Source organism: Mauremys reevesii, linkage group 17, assembly GCF_016161935.1.
Source record: "Mauremys reevesii isolate NIE-2019 linkage group 17, ASM1616193v1, whole genome shotgun sequence".
In the NCBI taxonomy this organism is placed as follows: domain Eukaryota; kingdom Metazoa; phylum Chordata; order Testudines; family Geoemydidae; genus Mauremys; species Mauremys reevesii.
The window spans coordinates 9,512,821-9,536,503 of NC_052639.1; the positions used below are offsets into that span (position 1 = coordinate 9,512,821).

Sequence of the window (23,683 nt, forward strand, 5' to 3'; positions counted from 1 at the left end):
TTTTAACAATTTCTACAACATTAAATAACCCTTCAATCGTAGTGTCACCATCCATAACATTGCTTCAGCCTTACAGGTTCCCAAGTGCAAAACTAAACATCTCTTCAAATCCAAGGGAGTGGAGATCAGTCAGTGTTCAGAGTCATCCCACATAAAAGAACCATGTTGTGGTACATACTGGCCCCATCATGTGGCCATGGCCTTTCCCTCCTCTCTGTTAAAAGTTTTAGTATTTTGCACAGAAACTTTCTTCCCTCAGGAGACACCTGGTACCAGGGCTGCCAGCCACACAAACACCTTTAAGAGGAGGCGTAACCTGTCAAAAAATGATCTCCCTCCTTCAGTTCAGTGACAGCCTGAAATGTTACTTGTCCCGGCAGAGCTGGAGGATTGAAAGCAGCTACATCAAACCCCTGTGTAGCTCGCAGGAATGAACATAAACACTCCCTGGTATCTGAAGAGATGTTTAGTTTTACCCTTGGTAAACTACAAGACTAAAGGGAAAGGCAGTGGTGCCAAATATATAGAGTGAAACACGAAACAATTGTCATAGTTATGCCCATAGTGACTGCAAAATCTTTCTATATTCTTCTTATTATTTTCTCTGGTGTCTAGACATTGACTAGACCTTGACCAAGAAATTTGGCTCTTGATAAAATAATCAACTACCCCTGGTTAATGCAATGGACTAGAAATTGACTGGGGTCTCTCCACGCAGGTTCAAATCCTGCCAGCTAGAGATGCATTAGTATATTGTCATTACTGTTGTCTTAGCGCCTGAGCATCCACAGAGCCAAACTGGAGCCAGATCTGGTCTTGCTCTGAGGCTGTCTACACTTAAAATGCTGCTATAGCACTGTGGCGAAGACCATTGCTACAGTGAGGGGAGGGGTTTTCCATCCCTGTAATAGCTACATTCACAGAACAATCTTTCCTTTCATTTAGCACTAGCTAACCATGGCTTAGGTCAGCTTAATTATACCGGTTCTGGGGGTTTTCACACCATGGTAGACGTACTTGTTAGAGGGTTTATTCCATCACCCTCCCATTCCCTGGTCCTTCTCGCATGACCAGAGAGCAGCAATGCACAAAGCACAAAGGTGCAAACAATTCAATGTTTATTGGGGAAAACTTCCAGCAAGTAATGATTCCAAATTTCCTTCCTCAGTGTCCCCCTTCCCAGCTCTGACACCACAGAGCCTTGCCTGTGTCCCTGTTCCCATTCCCTGTTCCTATTCCCCCCCTTAGCAAAACATAATTCCCCTTCCCATCCCCATCCCCTCCCCTCCCCCTCCTTACTTCCTGACTGACTGCAGACTATATAGTAAAACTGGAGTTCTGCTTAGCTATACCCTAACCAATCATTTTACTGAAATGTAACTAACCAAGCCTAACATAGTGTAACATGACTATCTAACCAATTATAGCCCACCACCTTAATTGGTTTACACTCAACAAATTAATTATACAGCAGACAGAAAGAATCACAGCACCAGACAGAGATTATACAGACAAGCAATAGGAAAGTGGGGACTACAGTGATAGAACAACACAGAAATGAGGATTTCACACCCCAGCTATTGATCAGTGAGTTGTTCCCAGACAGGATGCTATCATGGTAGAGGTTGTGGGTGCTGGTTGCTTAACTGTCTGGCCCCCAGGCAGGATTTTGAGGTTCACCATTACTTTCTCAGAATGCCAGCACCCATCTTTTGTTCACTTAAAATGCGAGCAGGGAGATTACACCACCACAGAACTCATGGAGCTCCAGGAAATGTGTAACTTTAGGTCCGGGTGAGCGTGTCTAAAAATCAGCTGTGCTGTAGAAGGTCTCTAGGAGTTGAAAGAGATGTGCCACCTCGACCTCCCTAAAGAGTTCATCAATTATTAATGAAAACTAGGGTTGATAAGTCATGTTTTTTGTAGCAGGAGGATGGTGGACTGGTCTAAAGTGCCAGTTTTAAGACTCTTTTTTCCCTATCTCTTGGATGTTTTGGTCTCTGCATAGAGATGTGGTTTCAAATCCCACTCCTGACATGACCATTTAATTCTATCTGGAGAAAATGGCCTCACTTCAATCTCCTGTGCAACAATAGAACCCCATTTGCTTAGCTTTGCTATTCCAGTAGTTGTGAGAGAAGCTCCAAACCAGGGGGAAACAGGGCCTGTTCTCTCGACCCATCAATTTTTGTCTTCCTTCATTCCAAGCCATTTTCTCAGATACATCCATATTTCCCACACTATTTTGTTTAATGTTCTTTGCTTTTATGAAACTTTAGAGTCATCATTTAATTGCCACACAACTGTACTTATGAAGTGAAACAATATTTTTTGGATATTCTTGCAGAAGAGTTTTGCTTTCTGACCTGGAATTGAACAGGGACTGCCCGAGGGGGACAATGCTGCTCCCTTTTCTTGGCTCATCCAAAAAACATAAGTTCTTGGTGCCCTTTGTTTCCCTGTTCTTCAAAGGCAAATCAGCTGGTTTAGCGGCTACTGAGAAAGCCTTAGAAAAGGGCCCCAAAATTGATAGCAGCTGGTTTCTATAGTGTAGGGGACAGGAAGCAGGGTGGGTTGGATGGGGAGTGGTTGGGGTGGGGGTCTCTGGAGGGCAGTCAGGAGCAGGGGTGGATGGGGCTTGGGAGGCCCGGGGTCGGTTAGGGGGTGGGGGAAGGATAGGAGACAGGGCAGTCAGGGAACAGGGAGCAAGGAGGGTCCTGGGAGCACAGTTAGGGCGGGGGTTTCTGGGGGTCAGAGAACAAGGAGCTGGGGGGGTTGTATGGGTCCAGAGTTCTGGGGGTCCTGTCAGGGGGCGGGGAGCAGTTGGATAGGCATGGGAGTCTGGGGGGTTCTGTCTGGGTGCGGGGGTGTGGATAAGGGTTGGGGCAGTCAGGGGACAGGCAGGGGTAGGGTCCTAGGGGCAGTCAGGGGACATGGGGCAGAGAGGCTTAGATAGGGAGTGGGGTCCCAGGAGGGGGTAGAAGGGACAAGGAGCAGGGAGGATGGGGTTTGGGGGGGCAGTCACCCAGCCTTCTGCCTGGAGCCCTAACCCCCTCCACACCCCGCCCAGGCCCCTGCCCTGAGCCCTGTACCACCCAGCCCCCTGTTGACGCCTTCACCCCGCCACGACCCCCGCCTCCCCCCCTCCCCAGCACCCCGCCCATCCTCACCCGGCGGACCAAACGGGAGCTCCTGCACCCCTCCGCACACATTCCCACCTGCCCCCCTCACACAAATGGGAGCTCCCCAGGTAAGTGCCCCCACACCCAAACCTCCTGCCCCAACCCTGAGCCCCCTCCCTCATTCTAGCTCCTGGCCAGACCCTTCACCCCCAGCCCTGTGCTCGGTCCACTTCCACCCTCAGCTCAGTGCAGAGAGGGTAAGAGAATGGGCCAGAACCAGGGTACCCACTATATGTGGGCAGGGCCGGGACTCCACACCAGCAGCGGGCTGAGCAGGTCTGGCAGCCGGGATCCCGGCTGGCAGGAGCCAGCGGATGGAACCCCTGAGCGGCAGTGGGCTGAGCCGCACAGCCCGCTACCGGTCTGGGGTTCTGGCTGCCAGACCCTTCCCAGCTGGGGTCCTGGCCGCAGGCCCCGCTCAGCCCACTGCCGGCCTAGGTGAACAGAACCCCAGACCAGCAGCGGGCTGAGCGGGCCGGTGGCATAAGATCAACATTTTAATTTAATTTTAAATGAAGCTTCTTAAACATTTTGAAAATCTTGTTTATTTTACAATACAACATTAGTTTAGTTATATAATATATAGACTTGTAGAGAGAGACCTTCTAAAAAACATCAAAATGTATTACCGGCACGCGAAACCTTAAATTAGAGTGAATAAATGAAGACTCGGCACACCGCTTCTGAAAGGTTGCCAACCCCTGCTCTAGAGGTTTTTATGGCATTGATCTCCCTTGCAGATTCTCTGATGGCTAATATGGGCTGATTGCCAAGAGAAGGTTTTCCCACACTCACTGCATTCATAGGGCCTCTCCCGTGTGTGGATTCGCTGATGTTTAGAAAGGGCTGATCTTTGAATGAAGCTTTTTCCACAGTCACTGCATTCATAGGGCCTCTCACCTGTGTGGATTCTCTGATGAACAGAAAGGGCTGATCTTTGAGTGAAGCTTTTTCCACAGTCACTGCATTCGTAGGGCCTCTCCCCTGTGTGGAGTCTCTGATGTTCACAGAGGCCTGAGCTGCGAGTGAAGCTTTTTCCACACTCACTGCATTCATAGGGCCTCTTCCCTGTGTGGATTCTCTAATGTTGATAAAGGCCTGAGCTGCAATTGAAGGTTTTCCCACACTCACTGCATTCATAGGGCCTGTTCCCTGTGTGGATTCTCTGATGTTTAGAAAGGCTTGAGCTGCTATTGAAGGTTTTCCCACACTCACTGCATTCATAGGGTCTCTTCTCTGTGTGGATTATCTGATGTTTAGAAAGGTCTGAGCTGGTAATAAAGCTTTTCCCACACTCACAGCATTCATAGGGCCTCTCCCCTGTGTGGATTCTCTGATGTTTAGAAAGGTCTGAGCTGCTCGTGAAGCTTTTCCCGCACTCACTGCATTCATAGGGCCTCTCCCCTGTGTGGAGTCTCTTATGAACAACAAGATTTGATCTGTAAGTGAAGGTTTTTCCACACTCAGTGCATGTATTTTTCCTCTTTCCGCTCAGGATTTCCTGTTGGGTTGTGGTTTCCTTGACGCTCTTCTGAGTTCCCCGACAGGAAATAAATTTACCCACTTTCTCCTCTGGCTGGTTTCCTTGCTCTCTTTCTGGTATGTGCTGAATCTCACAGGATTTTCCCTGCTTATGACTCTTCAACACATTCCTTTTCGATCTTTGCGATAATCCTCTGTGTTTAGCCACTTGCTCAACATTTTCCTGCTGAGAATTCTGCTCCTCTTTCTCACACACCATTGCGTCACCTGCTGTGATAGAGACAGAAACCTCAAACAGGGATAGAGAGGGGAAGGCCAAACCAAAACAAGTGCTTGAGAGAGGTCAAATAAAAACAAGAACTGAACTCCCCCAAACTCTTCCCTAAACAGGAGAGAGGAGGGGATCAATTTGGCCTTCACATCCCATCCAAATTCACAGGGGGAAGGGAGGAAGCTATTGCCTGGTGTCTGCTAGGGTCTACAGGAAGCCATGAGCTATATTTACCCTGAGGATACGACCCCTGCTAGGGACAATAATGAACTGAGAGACCTTCCAAGGGCTTTGTAGGGCATCCCAGATGTTTCCTTCAGGCACTTACAGATTCTGAGTTGGTTTAATCTTTCCTCACCTGTGCAAGGAACTCTCAGGATCTCTCTTTCCTCTGAACCCTGGAGGTCTGGGACCCATGGCTCGTCCCCTTGTTCCAGCTGGGAGATTATATGAGGTTTGGAAACTGGAAACCCTGCTCAGATGAAAGAAAACAAAGGAGTTCAGTTGATTTCATATGACTGTGTCATAAAAAACATTATTAATTTAACTTCAGTGCTTAGTGTGAGCTGGTGTGCCTGGGGCAGTCCACACTGAAAATGCCAAGATCATGGCAGGCTGAAAAAAGGGAGAGCAGATGCTCCTAAAACTGGTGGTTAACACGGAAGTTAAATTCACTGATCAGTCACCAACTGTGCTTCTGATCCCCCACACGGGTTATCGAGAAACTGAAAAAAGACATCACACGGCCCCCTTACTGCATTCCAGTTCTCTGACTCCCAATCAGCACCTAGGTCCGGCACAGTGAGAGGTTATTTAAAAACTCTGCTCACATAAACAAAGTGTTCTTCTGACCCCAGAGTCAGCCACATTACCAGGTCTGTATAGGTTTGGATCTTACCCAGAATACTATGATGCCAGCCAATCCTTAGCATCTAAACTAAAGGTTTATTATAAAAGAAGGAAAGAAAAAGGAAGTTGTTAAAATGGGAAAACAATGAGATGCATTCAGAAATCTATATATCAGGTTCTTAGCAGTATTGGTGAGTTGCTGGCTTGAAAGGCTCTCTGGTACACATCCACATCATTCAGTCCTTTGTTCCAGGGTTCAGTTTGTAGAGAAGTTGCTCCAGAGGTAGGAAGAGGGACTGAAGACAAAATGGAGATGATGCAGCTGACCTTTATATTCCTTTCCCCATGTGTCTTCTACTTCCTGTGTCCCAAACACAAGCTTCACAGCACATGGCATGGAAAAGCCTTGGAGGTCTCAGTACACAGGCATACCCCTGCATGTCTTGCTGACTCAAGAGGTGTCTCCCCTTGATCTTTTCAATGGACTCATTGTACAGCTGATGACCCTGGATGGGCCATCGAACAGGCTGGGCAGCGCTGATGCCAATATGTCTGGGGGTGTCACTCAGAAACACTACACAAGTCTGGAATACAGATATACCCTACATATCTATAACTCACAATATAAAGATAGAAACAAGATTATCAAACTTGGAAAATCATAACATTTTCATTGATACCTTACATGGCATATCTAGCACGATTCATTGCAATTTCATCATATTGGTATTTATAATAAAATAATAATAATATAAAGTGTCTCTCAATTCCATAGAGTGTCACTTAATAAACCAGTGAATTCCCAGGACTGGTTCCCCAGGTGTTTGAAGATGCCGAACACCTTGCTTGTGAGGGACTGAAATACCCACATATATGTTGGGAACACACAGACAGACACTGTGCAAGTGTGTGCCCCTATGTTCACTCTTCTAGAAAATTATGATCAATTTTGTTCATAGTATGTGTCAGGGCTGAATCTCTACTCTGTCACTCCGAGTGCAGAAAGTGGGGGCCCGCCAGGATTCTAAAAATGAATTTGTGCAACTCTAGGCTTGTATTAAACCCCCAAAGTTACAGCTTTTCTCTGACCTTGGCTTGGTAAATGCTGCCACCACCCAAATACAAAAAAAACCCAAACCCTTGGACCCAGGAAGGAGCATTTGAGAATTCTTCCCTCTGGGGCACCCTCAAGCCCTTTCACCTCCCCTCCGGGAAAGAGCTGAGAAAGAAAACAAAGGACACCAAAAATCTAACCCTGTTCTTAAGAGAGAGAAATTTTATTAAAATTGAAAAGAAAAACAATAAATCTGGAACTTAGGCTTTTGCTAGATCTTAAAAGAAACAATTGTTGTAAGCACCCAAAATAGCTTTCCTGGGGGTTCAGCTTAAAGCTTAGAAGCAAACAAAAGCATCTGGGATAGCACAGAGGAGCTCCAAAAGCCAAAATAAAAAATATAAACCTGATTGTGTTTGTCTAAACTTCCCTGTCCAAATCATTTCTTCTAGGGATGGAAATGAATTTTCAAACCTGCTTCAAGCCACACACAGCATTGCTACTCCGTGTCGCCTTCTCCGGAGAACAACAGACAAAGGGAAAGTTCTAGTCTTTCCATTGGCTCTTTTGGTCAGGTGTCCACTCCTTTTCTTTTACCTATGGCCTTGTTAACCCTTTACAGGTAAAGCAGGCAGAGAAGTCACACCAACAAGGATTTTACAGCAATCTGGCTGGCTGGGTGTTTATAAAAGGGAGATCCCTTCCCTCCCCCTTCATTTATCACTGTATGGCTTGTTCGGTACCATTTGAAAAGACAATCTACTGAAAATCCTCCTTAAAATGTGTAGCAACACTGTATGTAAAGTTATGAGATTTTACGGCATGATGTTACTGAAAAAGTTGCAACCCTAACCCTAAGTTCCTCAGAGACAGCAAGGCAAACAGCTGGTCAAATAGCCATTCTCCAGGAGAGGGAAGGTGTGAAGAAGACATTTACATTCCATCACAGGGACCACTTGAAGGTCATATCTACGAGAGCCTGTCACCATGACTCAGCTGAGAACTGGATTTGTTTCTAGTACAAAGGACTGAATTATAAAGAGAGGTGAGGAAAATGCATGAGACTCTCTCTCTCTCTCCCCCCTTTCCCTCTGCTCATGACAACTCCTGAAGAACTGAATGTGGGCAGCAGGGGCAGGTTAGAGGGATTCCCGGCTGAAAGGAAAACCAGCCTGTCTCAGCAGATGGTGAGAGAAACATTTGTTTTAAATCCGTTTTAGCTGGTTAACTTAGATCATAGAATCATAGAATCATAGAATTCAAGATCAGAAGGGACCATTGTGATCATCTAGTCTGACCTCCTGCAAGATGCAGGCCACATAAGCCGATCCACCCACTCCTTAGCAAGTGAACCCTGCCCCATGCTTCGGAGGAAGGCGAAAAACCTCCAGGGCCATAGCCAATCTTCCCTATTGTTAGTTTGTGTTTTATCTTCCACTTCTTTCGTAAAGAATTCTGACTTTTATGCCTCGTTACTTGTAGTCACTGGAAAAAAAATTTTTTTCCAGTAGTTAACAATCTTGGTTTATTGTTTTATCTAACCAGTGTGGTTGGATTAAAGTGTGTTGGAAACTCCATTTGGAATAACAAGGCTGGTGCATGTCATTTTCCATTGATGAAATAACAGATTTCATATGAGCTCCCACTGTTCAGGAGTGTGCCGGACAGGACAAGATGCACATTTCTGGGGGATGTCTGGGAGCAGAGAATTTTCTGGGGTTCTCCTGTGGGGTACTGTAATTCGGGAGTTGCTGACTAGCAGCACTCAAAACTGTGTAGCTGGGAGCGAGTTACATGCTGGAGACTGTGAGTTACCTGCCCAGGAGTGGCTGCTCTCACAGTAGAGCAGTGTAAAAGGCACCCCAGCCTGGGGAACTGAGGGGACACAGCTGTTCAACAGTCCAGATTGTACTGTGCTTAATGTCACAGACACTCAATTTCAAAGTCTCCTAAAACACATAGAAAGTAAATCCATGTCCCAGAAATCGAAGTCTCCAGAGAGAGGGCAAGTCTCCCTGGCTCTGCTTCTTGCTGACAGACAGGTGCAGAGACAAAGAGAGAGTCCTGGGGAAGCTGGAAACATAAGCGTGGGGCTCAGTGGAGATAGGGGAGAGGAAGGGCAGGGATATTACTGAATGCAGGATCTCAGCACTACTAAATGTCAGGATAACACATAGTGCAGCCCACTGGAAAACACAATCCCAAATATACATATAAAATGATGGGCTCTAAATTAGTTATTTCCATGGATTTATATAAGGGCAATAAGATATTCTCTGTATTATTGTCTATCCCTTTTTAAATAATTTCTGACATCCTGTTTGCTTTTTTTGACTTCCGCTGCACACTGCTGGATGTCTTCAGAGAACTATCCACAATGACAAAAAGATCTTTTTCCTGATCAGCTGTAGCTAAATTTGCCCCCATCATATTGTATGTATAGTTGGGGTCATTTTTTCCAATGTGCATTACTTTACATTTATCCATGTTAAATTTCATTTGCCATTTTGTTGCCAAATCACTTAGTTTTGTGAGATCTTTTTGAAGTTCTTCACAGTCTGCTTTGGTCTTAATTATCTTGAGCAGTTTAGTAACATCTGCAAACTTTGCCACCTCACTGTTTACCCCTTTCTCCAGATCATTTATGAATAAGTTGAATAGGATTGGTCCTAGGACTGACCCTTGGGGAACACCACTAGTTACTCCTCTTCATTCTGAAAATTTACCATTTATTCCTACCCTTTGTTCCGTCTTTTAACTAGTTCTCAATCCATGAAAAGATCTTCCCTCTTATCCCATGATAACTTCATTTATGTAAGAGCCTTTGGTGAGAGACCTCGTCAAAGGCTTTCTGGAAATCTAAGTACATTATGTCCACTGGATCCTCCTTGTCCACGTTTGTTGACACCTTCAAAGAACTCTAACAGACTAGTAAGACATGATTTCCCTTTACAGAAACTATGTTGACTTTTGCCCAACAATTTTTGTTCTTCTATGTGCCTGACAATTTTATTCTTTACTATTGTTTCAACTCATTTGCCTGGCACAGACATTAGACTTACCGGTCTGTATTTGCCAGGATCACCTCTAGAGCCCTTTTTAAATATTGGCGTTACATTAGCAATCTTCCAGTCATTGGGTACAGAAGCTGATTTAAAGGACAGGTTACAAACCATAGCTCATAGTTCCCCAATTTCACATTTGAGTTCCTTCAGAACTCATCGGTAAATACTATCTGGTTCTGGTGACTTGTTACAGTTAAGCTTATCAATTAGTTACAAAACCTCCTCTAGTGACACTTCAATCTGTGGCAATTCCTCAGATTTGTCACCCACAAAAGGTTTGGGAATCTCCCTAACATCCTCAGCCATGAAGACTGAAGCAAAGAATGCATTTAGTTTCTCCGCAATGACTTTATCGTCTTTAAGGGCTCCTTTTGTATCTCAATCCTCCAGGGGCCCCACTGGTTGTTTAGCAGCTTCCTGCTTTTGATGTAATTAAAAAACATTTTGTTATTGCCTTCTGAGTTTTTGGCTAGCTGGTCCTCAAACTCCTTTTTGGCTTTTCTTATTACATTTTTACACTTAATTTGGCGGTGCTTATGCTCCCTTCTATATACACCTCACTAGGATTTGACTTCCACTTTTTAAAAGATGCCTTTTTATCTCTCACTGCTTCTTTTACATGGTTAAGCCAAGCCACAGTGGCTCTTCTTAGTTCTTTTGCTGTGCTTTTTAATTTGGGGTATACATTTAAGTTGGGCCTCTAATATTGTGTCTTTGAAAAGCGTCTATTCAGCTTGCAGGGATTTCACTCTAGTCACTGTATCTTTTAATTTCTGTTTAACTAGCCCCTCATTTTTGCATAATTCCCCTTTCTGAAATTAAATGCCACAGTGTTGAGCTGTTCTTCCCACCACAGGAATGTTAAATTTTGTTATATTATGATCACTATTTCCAAGCGGTCCTGTTATAGTTACCTCTTGGACAAGATCCTGCACTCCACTCAGGACTAAATGGAGAGTTGCTTCTCCCCTTGCAGGCTCTTGTACCAGCTGCTCTAAGAAACAGTCATTTAAAGTATCGAGAAATTTTGTCTCTGCATTTTGTCCTGAAGTGACATGTACCCAGTCAATATGGGGATAATTGAAATCTCCCACTATTATGGAGTTCTTTATTTTGTTAGCCTCTCTAATCTCCCTTCGCATTTCACCCTCACTATCACTGTCTTTGACAGGAGGTCGATAATAGATCCCTATTGTTATATTCTTATTAGAGCATGGAATTACTATCCATAGAAATTCTATGGAACATGCAGTTTCATTTAAGATTTTTACTTCATTTGAGTCTACATTTTCTTTAACATATAGTGCCACTCCCCTCCCCACCCCCCGAGTATGACCTGCTCTGACCTTCAGATGTATTTTGTACCCTGGAATGATTGTGTCCCATTGATTATCCTCACTCCACCAGGTTTCTGTGATGCCTATTATGTCAATATCCTCTTTTAACACGAGGCACTCTAATTCACCCATCTTATTATTTACACTTCTAGAATTTGTGTACACGCACTTTAAAAACTTGTCACTGTTTATTTGTCTGCCCTCTTCTGATGTGTCAGATTCTTTTGTGTGTGAATGCTTCTCGTCTGATCTGGCCCCTACTTTATCCTCTTCCACCCTCTCTTCCTGACTAAAACTAGAAAAATCTCTATCACTACACTCTCCTCTAAGAGAAGTCTCTGTCGATCCACGTGCTACTCTGCAGCCATTGGCTTTCCCCCCATCTCCAAGTTTAAAAACTGCTCTGCAACCTTTTTAATGTTAAGTGCCAGCAGTCTGGATCCACTTTGGTTTAGGTGGAGCCCATCCTTCCTGTATAGGCTGCCCCATCCCCAAAGTTTCCCCAGTTCCTAATAAATCTAAACCCCCTCTCTCTACATCATTATCTCATCCACGCATTGAGACTCCGAAGCTCTTCCTGCCTACCTGGCCCTGCGCGTGGAACTGGGAGCATTTCTGAGAATGCGACCATAGAGGTCCTGGATTTCAGTCTCTTTCCTAGCAGATTAAATTTGGCCTCCAGGACATCTCTCCTACCCTTCCCTATGTCATTGGTATCTACATGTACCATGACCACTGGCTCCTCCCCAGCACTACACATAAATCTATCTAGATGCCTCGAGAAATCCACAACCTATGCACCAGGCAGGCAAGTCACCATACGGCTCTCCCGGTCATCCAAACCCAGATATCCTTGTTTCTAATGATCGAATCTCCCATTACTAACATCTGCCTTTTCATAATGAGTGGAGTTCCCTCCCACGGTGAGGTAACCTCAGTGCAAGAGGTTACCCCACCACTATCTGGAAGGAGGGTCCCAACTATGAGAAGCTTTCCCTCTGCTCCCGTTGACTGCTCTCATTCCCTGGGCCTTCCATCCTCCTCAACAGTGCGGGGGCTGTCTGACCGGAGTTGGGACAATTCTATAGTGTCCCGGAAAGCCTCATCAACATACTTCTCTGCCTCCCTTAGCTCCTCCAGTTCCAACACCCTGGGCTCCAAAGCCTCCACACGGTCTCTGAGGGCCAGGAGCTCCTTGCACCGAATGCACACATACATACGTGACATAAGAACGGCCGTACCGGGTCAGATACAAAGGTCCATCTAGCCCAGTATCCTGTCTACCGACAGTGGCCAATGCCAGGTGCCCCAGAGGGAGTGAACCTAACAGGCAATGATCAAGTGATCTCTCTCCTGCCATCCATCTCCATCCTCTGACAAACAGAAGCTAGGGATCCCATTCCTTACCCATCCTGGCTAATAGCTATTGATGGACTTAACCACCATGAATTTATCCAGTTCTCTTTTAAACGCTGTTATAGTCCTAGCCTTCACAACCTCCTCAGGTAAGGAGTTCCACAAGTTGGCTGTGCGCTGCGTGAAGAAGACCTTCCTTTCATTTTCTTTAAACCTGCTGCCTATTAATTTCATCTGGTGACCCCTAGGAAGCTTCTGTTCATTATGCTGCACTTAACCCTCAGTTTTACTTGAGTAAACAGGAGATATCTGACACTGTGCGATATGGCTCCTGTGCTCTGTTCCCAAAGTGTTCTGCAGCAGGGGAGGGTCTCTGGTAGTGTGTGTGTCACTGGCATATTGGGGTGATGCTGAAACAGGGCAGAGTAGAGGTGGCATTGTGGGGCTGGCGTAAACCTTCTCTCTCCATTTCCCCTTCCAAGAACCAAGGGGACAGTAACCCTTACCCAGTGAGGTCACATTCTCATAGTTCTCCTGCATGACATCCCAGTAGAGGGCTCTCTGAGTGGGGTCCAGCAGAGCCCACTCTTCCCTGGTGAAATACACAGCCACCTCCTCGAAGGTCACCGGCCCCTGAAAGAGCAAGAGTCCAACACTCAATACCTGCTGCCCCATTCACAGCCCCACTATTTGTGGGGAGAGAAGCCTATCAAAGGGAAGCCCTGGGTGGATTGCAGTCAACAAAGTCCCACCCCCACCCAGCTCAGAGCATCCCGGAAACAACAGAGTAAGGGGACAAAGAGAGCCCCTTATCTCTCCCAGCAGATCCATCACATACCTACTAGCCACAGACTGATAGAGGAGAGGGAGGCCCTAGCAGGGACCAGGGAGAGCTCCCTGGTAGGAAGCCCAACACCCTCCTCATTGTGAGGAGCTGGATATGAAGGGAGGGGAATCTCCCCTAACCCTCACTGGTGGGTGCCCCCTTCATATCTCACAGCAGCCACTGGTTAGTCAGGTCAGGGTCCAGCACTATGAGTCTGGTCAGTTTTCCCAGCCCCATTCACGTGGGTTATTTTCTGCTTCACAAACTAGAGCATTTCTACCTCCGAACCTCATGGGTCTGTTCCTAGAATCTAGGCCACTTATAAAACAACTCCCAGCAGGTTTGTCACACCCTGTCCTCCTCCCTTTCTCCACCCTGTGCATTTCCTGCCCCGCGCCAACCTCCAAACCAGACTGTGCAAACCTTCCCAACTCCACTGTATTTGCTGTCCCTCTCTCTCCTGTAGGAACACACCAACCCCCCCTCAAAAAAATAATCCCTACCTGAGCTGGCTCCACTGCAGCCATTTCTCTTCCCTGTGTCATGGGAGGATGGGATGAGCTGGAGAAAAACATGGACGTCGTTCTGCAGCCCTGGCAGGCGAGAAGGGCAGTTGTGGAGGTTTCAGAACAGGCTTTAGTTAATTTCACATCACGATTCCCCCAGGCCCCTTCCCTGCAGACAGACATCGTAGACTCCGCCATGCTGGGAACATGCTTGATCTCTTTATTACAGTGTAGACCTGGCCCCTCCTGCCGGGCTAAGCCCACAGAGAGATTTTTAACCTCCCTTCTCCCTCCCCCAATCTCATAACTAAGTCTCTGAACACAAGGCTAGAAAAGAGCAGAACCAAAGGAGTCACTGTGGGGGATTCCCTCGGACACTGACCCCCCGGCAGTCACACCCCAGCAGGGGGAATATGGAGTCAAGAACCAGCTTTTCCTCTGTCTGATCCTTTTCTTGATCACTGGAAAGTGGTTCTGCCCAGGGATGCTGCAATACATGTGTCTGGGTGGACTAGAGAGCTGAAAATCTCTCCCTCCACTCATTTCTCCCACTGCCCCTTTCAGTCTCTCCTTCCCCTGACCTCTCTCCCTGCCCCCTCTGGCTGGGACAGTCCCATTCCTGGGGGCTTTGCTCTCCCATGGCTGGATTTGCTCCTGGCAATTGCTAATGGGAGGAGAGGCTGTTTGTGCAGAGTCACTTTCTTGCTAGTCCCCAGCACTTTCTCAGAGGTCTTTCAGTTACCTGGAGTCTGTGGTAGAATTTGTATTAACAGGGCCCAGGGCTGCCCCAAGGGGCTAGTACCAGCTGCAGAAAGTCATCCCCTGGGCCGGGCAGAGAAAAAAGCTTTAATTAAGTTCACATCCCAGCACAGAGCCCCGCTGTGAGCAGCGGCTGCTAAGCCTGGTCTCCCAGATCACGATGGAGGCTGCAGCGTCTGACCCAGGAAGCTGAACCGCAATATCCCGGGCAGAGAGGGACAGAGCGTTTGAGCCGCTTCCCTCCTTTAGCTCTCTGGGGAGAGCAGCTAATGAGAGCCCCTCCTCACAGGGAGAACTGCTGATCTCAGTCACCCCACTGTCCATCCGGAGTCACTCCTTGTCTTTCCATGCAGTGACTCTGGATTAACAATGGTCTCAATGAAACCAGATTTCAGAAAGAAGGAGTCCAGAACGCTGTGGAAGAGACCATCGTATGGCAGTGCTGATCCCCTTCCCACCTGCCGCACCCCCCGGATCTAGGACAAGGACTGGGGGGGGGCATGAATATTCCCTGCGGGACCAGAAGTTCCTGCAGTTTTCAAGAGGGGAGAAAAGAGAAATCTGTGATTTCACCTGACAGTGTTTGGTAAGTGGATAGAAAGTTACCAGGGTGAGGGGGCCTGGCTGGGGGCTGCCTGGCCGCGCTTGGAGCCAGGATTGTGGCACAAACTGATCCGGGAGCAGGATCAGGGTTAGTAGCAGCCCCCAGACACCCCCCAGTGCCCAGACCCCACAGCCGGGGCCCAGACACCCCCAGAGCCCCAGCCAGGGACCTGCCAGATCTTCCCTGGCCCCCAGTCCCCAGAGCCCCTGGCCAGGGCCCCAGACACCCCCCAGTGCCCAGACCCCACAGCCGGGGCCCCAGACACCCCCACAGCCCCAGCCAGGGTCCTGCCAGATCTTCCCTGGCCCCCAGTCCCCAGAGCCCCTGGCCGGGGTCCCAGACACCCCCACAGCCCCAGCCAGGGTCCTGCCAGATCGTCCCTGGCTCCCAGTCCCCAGAGCCCCTGGCCAGCCCCAGACACCCCCAGTGCCCAGACCCCACAGCCGGGCCCCAGACACCCCACAGCCCCAGCCAGGGTCCTGCCAGATCTTCCCTGGCCCCCAGTCCCCAGAGCCCCTGGCCAGGGGCCCCAGACACCCCCAGTGCCCAGACCCCACAGCCGGGCCCCAGACACCCCAGTGCCCAGACCCCACAGCCGGGGCCCCAGACACCCCCCAGTGCCCAGACCCCACAGCCGGGGCCCCAGACACCCCCAGCCAGGGTCCTGCCAGATCTTCCCTGGCCCCCAGAGCCCCTGGCCCGGGGCCCAGACCCCCCCCAGTGCCCAGACCCCACAGCCAGGGCCCCAGACCCCCCCACACCCCCAGCCCCGGTCCTGCCAGATCTTCCCTGGCCCCCAGTCCCCAGAGCCCCTGGCCAGGGCCCAGACACCCCCAGAGCCCCCCCAGCCCCAGGGAGAGCTGGACACTGGCGAAGAGGAGAGAAAATGGGGCACAATCGGGGGGGGGCAGGGAACTTCTCAGGGGTGGGGGGAGGGGGGTCACCCTGGGGGCTGCTCGTGGCTCTAGGGAGAAAGGGGGCGGGGCGGGGGGTCCCCACGGGGGGGGAGCGGTAAATCCGAGGGGTCTCAGCCCCCTTTCGCTCCTCGGGGTCACTGGCTCCCGGCCATGTCCGGGCTGCACCGACACTTCCCCCGCCCTTTCCCAGCCCCCCCGGAACCCCCCGCTCGGCCTCGCTCCGGCCCCTGGAGGCTGCAGCTCCGCAGCGGGGGCAGAGCCCGGGCCGGGCACGAGGGGGTTAATGAAGGTCTCTCCCGCCACGATCTGCGCATGCCCAGAGCCCCAGAGGCACAAACCTTCTCCGGCCCGAGAGAGGCTCCAACGGCTCCGCACGAGCCAGGCAGAACCGCAGCGACCCAGACGCGTCCGCGCTCCGGCTCCGCCTCCCTGGCCGACGTCACTTCCGCTCCAATGAGAGCCCGGAACTACATCTCCCAGCCTGCCCCGGGGCCGCGTCCGCCCTCCCCTGCCCAGGTAAGGGAGCTGAAACTGCGCATGCTCCGTGCGAGCCCCGCTGGGGGCGGGAGAATAAAGCTGCTGCTGCTGTCGCTTCTGTGCGAGCCGGTGAGTGAGAGACCCCGGGGAGGGGCGGGCACGTGACTCTGCCCCGGGGAACCTGGGAGAAGCCTCGGAGCCGCCTCGGCCCCGGGAGCCGCAGGAGGATCCGCCCCCGCTGGGATGGGGACGGAGCCCGGGGAGAAGCCGGAGTTGTGGGGAGGGTCGGTGGGACGCGGGGGGGGGGAGTTAATTGGCTCCTGTCCCTGTTGGCGCCTCTCGCCCCCCCGCCGGCACAGAGTCTCTCCGGTTCTGCCCCGTTTCTCTCTCGGGGTCTCGCTCGGGCTGTAACATCCGGGGAGATTCGCCCCCCCCCCCGATCCGCTCTCTCGGCTCCCCTGTCCCCGGTCTCTCCCCGTTTTACCTGCCGCGATTTGTCCTTGGCCGGGTGGGACAGTGTCCCCCTGGGTCAGTCCCCCGCACGTGTCTGCCCCTGGCGGGGGGGGGGGGGGTGGGTTGCCGGGTCGCTGCCGGGGACGGGAGGGGCCCGTGTCCCCCGTGGGGGCTGCCCGGACCCCGGGGTCCCGATCCCCGTTACTGCCCCCAGCTCCCACCACCGCCACCTGCCCATCCCCACTGCTGCCCCTTCCCTCATCCAGGGACCTGCCAGCTCCCCCTCCCTTTGCCCTCTTAAAGCAGCTCCTCCCAGGGCTCCCTGCTGCCTGTGGGAATGGTGGGGGGGAGCCATCACTTTCTGTATATGTATTGGATAGTAATATAAAATCCAGTCCAACAGCCCCCCTTTTCCCTCTAGTTATTTAACAGTAATATAAAATCCCCTCTGATCTTGGTGGTGGTCATAGAATATCAGGGTTTCTCAATCCCACCCACTGACCCCAAACTACCAACACTGTTTCCCCCAGGCCTCAGTTGCCAGTCACCTGCTGCTCCCCCCTTCCTTTACCCCCCCCGCCACCTTCACTTGCAGGACCAATTTTTGCCCCAGATTCCTAAATGGCCCCCTCAAGAATTGAACTCACAACCCCGGGTTTAGCAGGCCAATGCTCAAACCACTGAGCTATCCCTCCCCTCTCTCATGTTATTAATTGCGTAGTTTCTGACACATATTCTCTGCAAATCTCAAATATTAATAAAAATTATCCTAAGCCCCACTTTTTCTCTAATTGTCTATTTCTAAATGACTATGGCCTGAGATTTTTCCCTGTCTCTCTAATTATAAAATACTAAGAAAATCTCAAATTTACACCTTTTCTCAGATTCCTGAACATGGATATAAAATATTGGCAAATGTTCCCATTTTCTCTCTATTCAGTTATCAGATATTGATGTGAAACACTCAGATTTTACCTCATATCAACAACTGATATAAAATCTCTCTGATTTTCCACTTTCCTCTCTAAACGGATTTAATACCCATCAAACCCAGAGGCCTCCCCCTGTTTGGGGGATCAGTGGTTCCCAGCTGGTAACAGGAGAGTCGGTTGGACCCTTGTCTTTTCTCCAGCTGGCACTGGGTGAGGAGGTCACTCTGAGTGCAGCGTGGGTCCAGCAGTATCCCAAAGCCCATGACAAATGGTCTCTGGGAGGCGTTGCTTCCCGCAGTGTGAAGATGTAGCTAGTGACAGGGCATGGACCTTTCTTGCCCGCCAGGCCTTCCATTCTCCTGTTAAAGCAGCACCGCCCAGGGATCCCTCTGCCCGTGTGACTGGCCAGCAGGAGGCAGTGATAACTTTCTATCCACTTAGCAGACACAGTGAGGTAACACTGTTGCTGGGGTAGGGGATGGGGTGTCTGTGTGGGGAGATTGCAGCTCGAGCTGAAGGGGCATTGTGGGAGGAGGTGGCCTCTGGGTGACTGGGCAGGGGGGTACCCTAATCAAATTGGTGGGTTCTGGAGGTTTGGGGGGGTGGGTTCTGATGTGCCCAGCCCTGAGGCTGTGGGTCCTGGAGGTGGGTATCACTGGGGACTTGTTGGTGCAGAACAGTGAGGGTGGGCGTCTCTTGGGGAGGCAGGGCAGGGGGCTGGAGGGAGCCTGGTGCTGTGCCAGGGGCTCGGTCGTGCCCAATGCACAGAACTGGGTGGGGGAGTCCCAGGCGCTAGTTGGGATGCCAGGCAAGCAGAGGGAGGGGTCCCATTGTAAAGCATCAGGGGGTCCCAGGCAAACGGCCTGGCAGGTCCTGCTGGAGGGCAGGTGGGGTCCTAGGCAGGCAGGCGGGGAATCCTGGGCAGGCAGTGAGGGACTGAATTCCCAGTGAGGGGTCCCCTGGGGGGGTCGTCCCTGACTGTTGGGGGCTCTTGGTGGGGGGAACCTTTAGGATTCCCAGCCTGCCAGTGATGGTCTGGTGGGTTCTCTGGCCAGTGGGGTGCTGAGGGGTATCTGGAGTCCCTGGTCAGGGATTTTGGGGGTTGGGTCCCAGGGACTCTGGCTGCAGGGTCTGGGCTCTGGGTACTGGGGGTGTCTGGGGGGCCCTGGATGGAGGCTCTGGGGGCTGCTACTAACCATGCTCCTTCTCTCTGATCAGCTTGTGCCAGAATCCTGACTCCAAGCACGTCCCAGCATTCCCCAGCCAGGCCCAGTCACCATGATAACTTTCTAGCCACTTATCAAACATCTTGAAAACTCCAGGACCTTCCAGTTCCATTGGGAAAATTTGTGCCCCGAGTCCTTACGCTAGATCTTGGGGGTGCGGCAGGTGGGAAGGGGGCTAGAAATGCCACACGATGGTCTCTTCCACAGCATTCTGGACTCATTCATTCTGAAATCTGGTTTCATTGAGACCATTGTTAATCCAGAGTCACTGCATGGAAAGACAAGGAGTGACTCCGGATGGACAGTGGGGCAAATGAGATCAGCAGTTCTCCCTGTGAGGAGGGGCTCTCATTAGCTGCTCTCCCCAGAGAGCTAAAGGAGGGAAGCTGCTCAAACGCTCTGTCCCTCTCTGCCCAGGATATTGGGGTTCAGCTTCCTGGGTCAGACGCTGCAGCCTCCATTGTGATCTGGGAGACCAGGCTTAGCAGCTGCTGCTCCCCCAGCGGGGCTCTGTGCTGGGATGTGACCTTAATTAAAGCTGCTTCTCTGCCCGGCCCAGGGTATGACTTTCTCCAGCTGGTCCTAGCCCCTTGGGCAGCCCTGGGCCCTGTTAATACCAATTGTACCACAGACTCCAGGTAACTGAAAGTCCTCTGGGAAAGTGCTGGGGACTGGCAAGAAAGTGACTCTGCACAAACAGCCTCTCCTCCCATTACCAATTGCCTGGAGCAAATCCAGCCATGGGAGAGCAAAGCCCCCAGGAATGGGACTGTCCCAGCCAGAGGGGGCAGGGAGAGAGGTCAGGGGAAGGAGAGACTGAAAGGGGCAATGGGAGAAATGAGGGGGGGGGGAGAGATTTCCAGCTCTCTAGTCCACCCAGACACATGTATTGCAGCATCCTGGGCAGAACCACTTTCCAGTGATCAAGAAAGGATCAGACAGAGGAAAAGCTGGTTCTTGACTCCATATTCCCCTGCTGGGGTGTGACTGCCCGGGGTCAGTGTCGAGGGAATCCCCCACAGTGACTCCTTTGGTTCTGCTCTTTTCTAGCCTTGTGTTCAGAGACTTAGTTATGAGATTGGGGGAGGGAGAAGGAAGGTTAAAAATCTCTCTGTGGGCTTAGCCTGGCAGGAGGGGCCAGGTCTACACTGTAATACAGAGATTGAGCATTTTCCCAGGATGGCAGAATCTAGGATGTCTGTCTGCAGGGAAAGGGCCTGGGGGAATCGTCCTGTGACATTAACTAAAGCCTGTTCTGTAACCCCCACAACTGCCCTTCTCACCCTCCCAGGCTGCAGAATGACGTCCATGTTTCACTCCAGCTCATCCCATCCTCCCATGGGACAGGGGAGAGAAATGGCTGCAGAGGAGCCTGTTCAGGTAGGGATTATCGGGGTTGCTGGTGGGTTCCTGCGGGAGGGAGAGGGACAGCAAATACACCGGAGATGGGAAGATTTGCACAGTCTGGTTTGGAGCAGGGCAGGAAATGCACAAGGTGGGGAAGGGAGGAGGACAGCTTGTAACATTCCTGCTGGGGGGAGTTTAATAAATGGCCTAGATTCTAGGAACAGACCCATGAGATTAGGAGGTGGAAATACCCCAATCTGTGAAACAGAAAATTATCCTCCTACATGGGGCTAGGAAAACTGACCAGACTCCCAGTGCTGGAGCCTGACCTGACTAACCAGCGGCTGCTGGGAGATATGAAGGGGGCACCCACCAGTGAGGGTTAGGGGAGATTCCCCTCCCTTCATATCCAGCTCCTCACAATGGGGAGGGTGTTGGGCTTCCTACCAGGGAGCTCTCCCTGGTCCCTGCTAGGGGCTCCATCTCCTGTATTGGTCTGTGGCTAGTAGGCGTGTGATGGATCTGCTGAGAGAGACAAGGGGCTCTTGCTTTGTCCCCTTAACTTGGTGTTTCCCGGATGCTCTGAGTGGAGTGGGGGTGGGACTCTGACTGTGATCCACCCAGAGATTCCCTTTGATTGGTTCCTCTCCCCACAAATAGTGGGGTTGTGAGTGGGGCAGCAGGTACTGAGTGTTGTACCCTTGCTCTTGCAGATGCCAGTGACCTTCAAGGAGGTGGCTGTGTATTTCACCAGGGAAGAGTGGGCTCTGCTGGACTCTGCTCAGAGAGCCCTCTACAGAGACGTCATGCAGGAGAACTATGAGAATGTGACCTCGCTGGGTAAGGATTCCTGTCCCCTCAGTTCTTGGAAGGGGAAATGAAGAGATACGGTTCACGCCAGCCCCACAATGCCACCTCTGCTCTGTCCTGTCTCTGCATCACCCCAATATGCCAGTGACCCACACACTGCCACAGACCCTCCCCTGCTGCAGAACAGTTTGGGAACAGAGCACAGGAGAAGTGTCACACAGTGTCAAATATCTCCTGTTTGCACAAGTAAACTTCTTTGAGATGGGGCGACCACATCTGCATGCAGTGTTATGCTCCTACAAAGCACATGGGATCTTTGTAGAGGAAGGTAAATACACAGCATTTATTGAGAATACAACAGTTAGCATATGCTTTTTAGTCACCCACCCGTGATGTTCATAGTTACCAGTCTCTTGTAGCTCGAGTCAATCTAATGGCCAGTTAGATTGAGCACGAGTGTGGGGCTGGGCTCTTGTCGGTCACGATCCAGTGCTCCTGGAGTGTGGCAAGACAAACTCAAAGTCCCATGGCCAAGCACCCTGGTTCTTATAGGCTTTTTTCCTTTGTTGAACTCTATGGATTTTGCTGTGTCAGTTTGTGATCGGTTACTTCTTAACTGGTGTAAACATTCCAGTGCACCTCCGAGAGGGTCAGCCTGTCCTTTGTTCTCATTTAATCAATTGTCCTCGGGGGTGCCAGCCTTTACCTCAGGGTCATCAATCTGCCCTTCGTTATGGATGCGCGTTGATGATTCTTTGATGTCCTTTAAGTCTCTTGACTCCTTCCTTGACTCTGGCTATAACAATGGCCTTTACACCTTCTCTTTCCCTGATGCATACATCCTCATTCACACAAACCCACTGAGAATACAAACAGTAGTATTTTATATCGAGCAAAAAGGCATTGCAAATGAAACCTTGCCTTCAATGTTTCTCTAATCTACTTAACATAGACACAATAGAGAATCCTGTCTCTTATTTACTAAACCTTAAAACAAAGACATGTAGATTTAACTAGAGTGCCTAATTTGTAATACATAGAGGAAACCATAGTAGACAGTGTAACTTATCCTAAAACAAAAGGTGACCATAATCAGTCAGAAGGATTGTTCTGGTCTGTCATTCCTTTCTGCTATTCAAAAAGGGTGGCTGACAGGATGAAATCAAATCATACATTAATTCTCACAGTACGTTATAAAATCCAGCTCCCACAGCCGTATTAGAGATGTGGACGTACCATAGATTTATATACAGGCAATATGATATTTTCTGTCTTTTCTATCCCTTGCTTAATGATTCCAACATTCCGTTTGCTTTTTGACTGCTGCTCCACGTTGCGTGGATGTTTTCAGAGAACTATCCATGACTCCAAGATCTCTCTCTTGAGTGGAAACTGCTAATTTACACCTCATCATTTTATATGTCTAGTTGGGATTATGTTTTCCAATGGGCTGCACTATGTGCTATCCTGACATCTAGTACTGCTGAGATCCTGCATTCAGTACTATCCCTGCCCTTCCTGTTCCCTTTCTCCACTGAACCCCACCAGCCCATGGTTACTGTTCCCAGCTTCCCCAGGACTCTCGCATTGTCTCTGGACCTCTCCGTCAGCAAGAAGCAGTGGCAGGGAGACTTGCCCTCTCTCTGGAGTCTTGGATTTCTGGGACATGGATTTACTTTCTCTGTGTTTTGGGAGCCTCTTTGAAATTGAGTGTCTGTGACATTAACCACAGTGCAATCTGGAGTGTTGAACAGCTGTGTCCCCTCAGTTCCCCAGGCTGGGGTGACTTTTACACTGTTTTACTGTGAGAGCAGCCACTCCTGGGCAGGTAACACACAGTCTCCAGCATGTAACTCGCTCCCAGCTACACAGTATTTAGTGCTGCTAGTCAGCGACTCAGGAGTTACAGTGCAGCACAGGAAAACCCCAGAAAAGTCTCTGTTCCCAGACTTCCCCCAGAAATGTGCATCTTTCCCTGTCCAGCACAGTACTGAACAAGGCAAGCTCATATGACGTCTGTCATTTCATCAGTGGAAAATGACATGCACCAGCCTTGTTATCCCATGTAGATGAGTGGACTCACCCCTGCGGCACCCCCTGCTGGTGACTTCTGGGAATTAGCTCATTCCAGCTCCGGCGCACCCTCTGCAGGCCAGTGATCCGCCTGTCCTCTGGCCCCCCATGTCCCTCCCTGGACCTGGTGCCCCTTTTACCTGGGGTGCTGCCCTCT

The 23,683-nt window shown here is 50.2% G+C and overlaps 2 pseudogenes; one reads left to right on the top strand and one right to left on the bottom strand.

Annotated features, from left to right (window-relative positions):
• Window positions 1–255: 255 nt before the first annotated feature.
• LOC120384956 lies at window positions 256–5,544 on the bottom strand (annotated as a pseudogene).
• Window positions 5,545–22,677: 17,133 nt separating this feature from the next.
• Window positions 22,678–23,683, top strand: part of LOC120384957 — a 394,265-nt pseudogene continuing 393,259 nt past the window's right edge.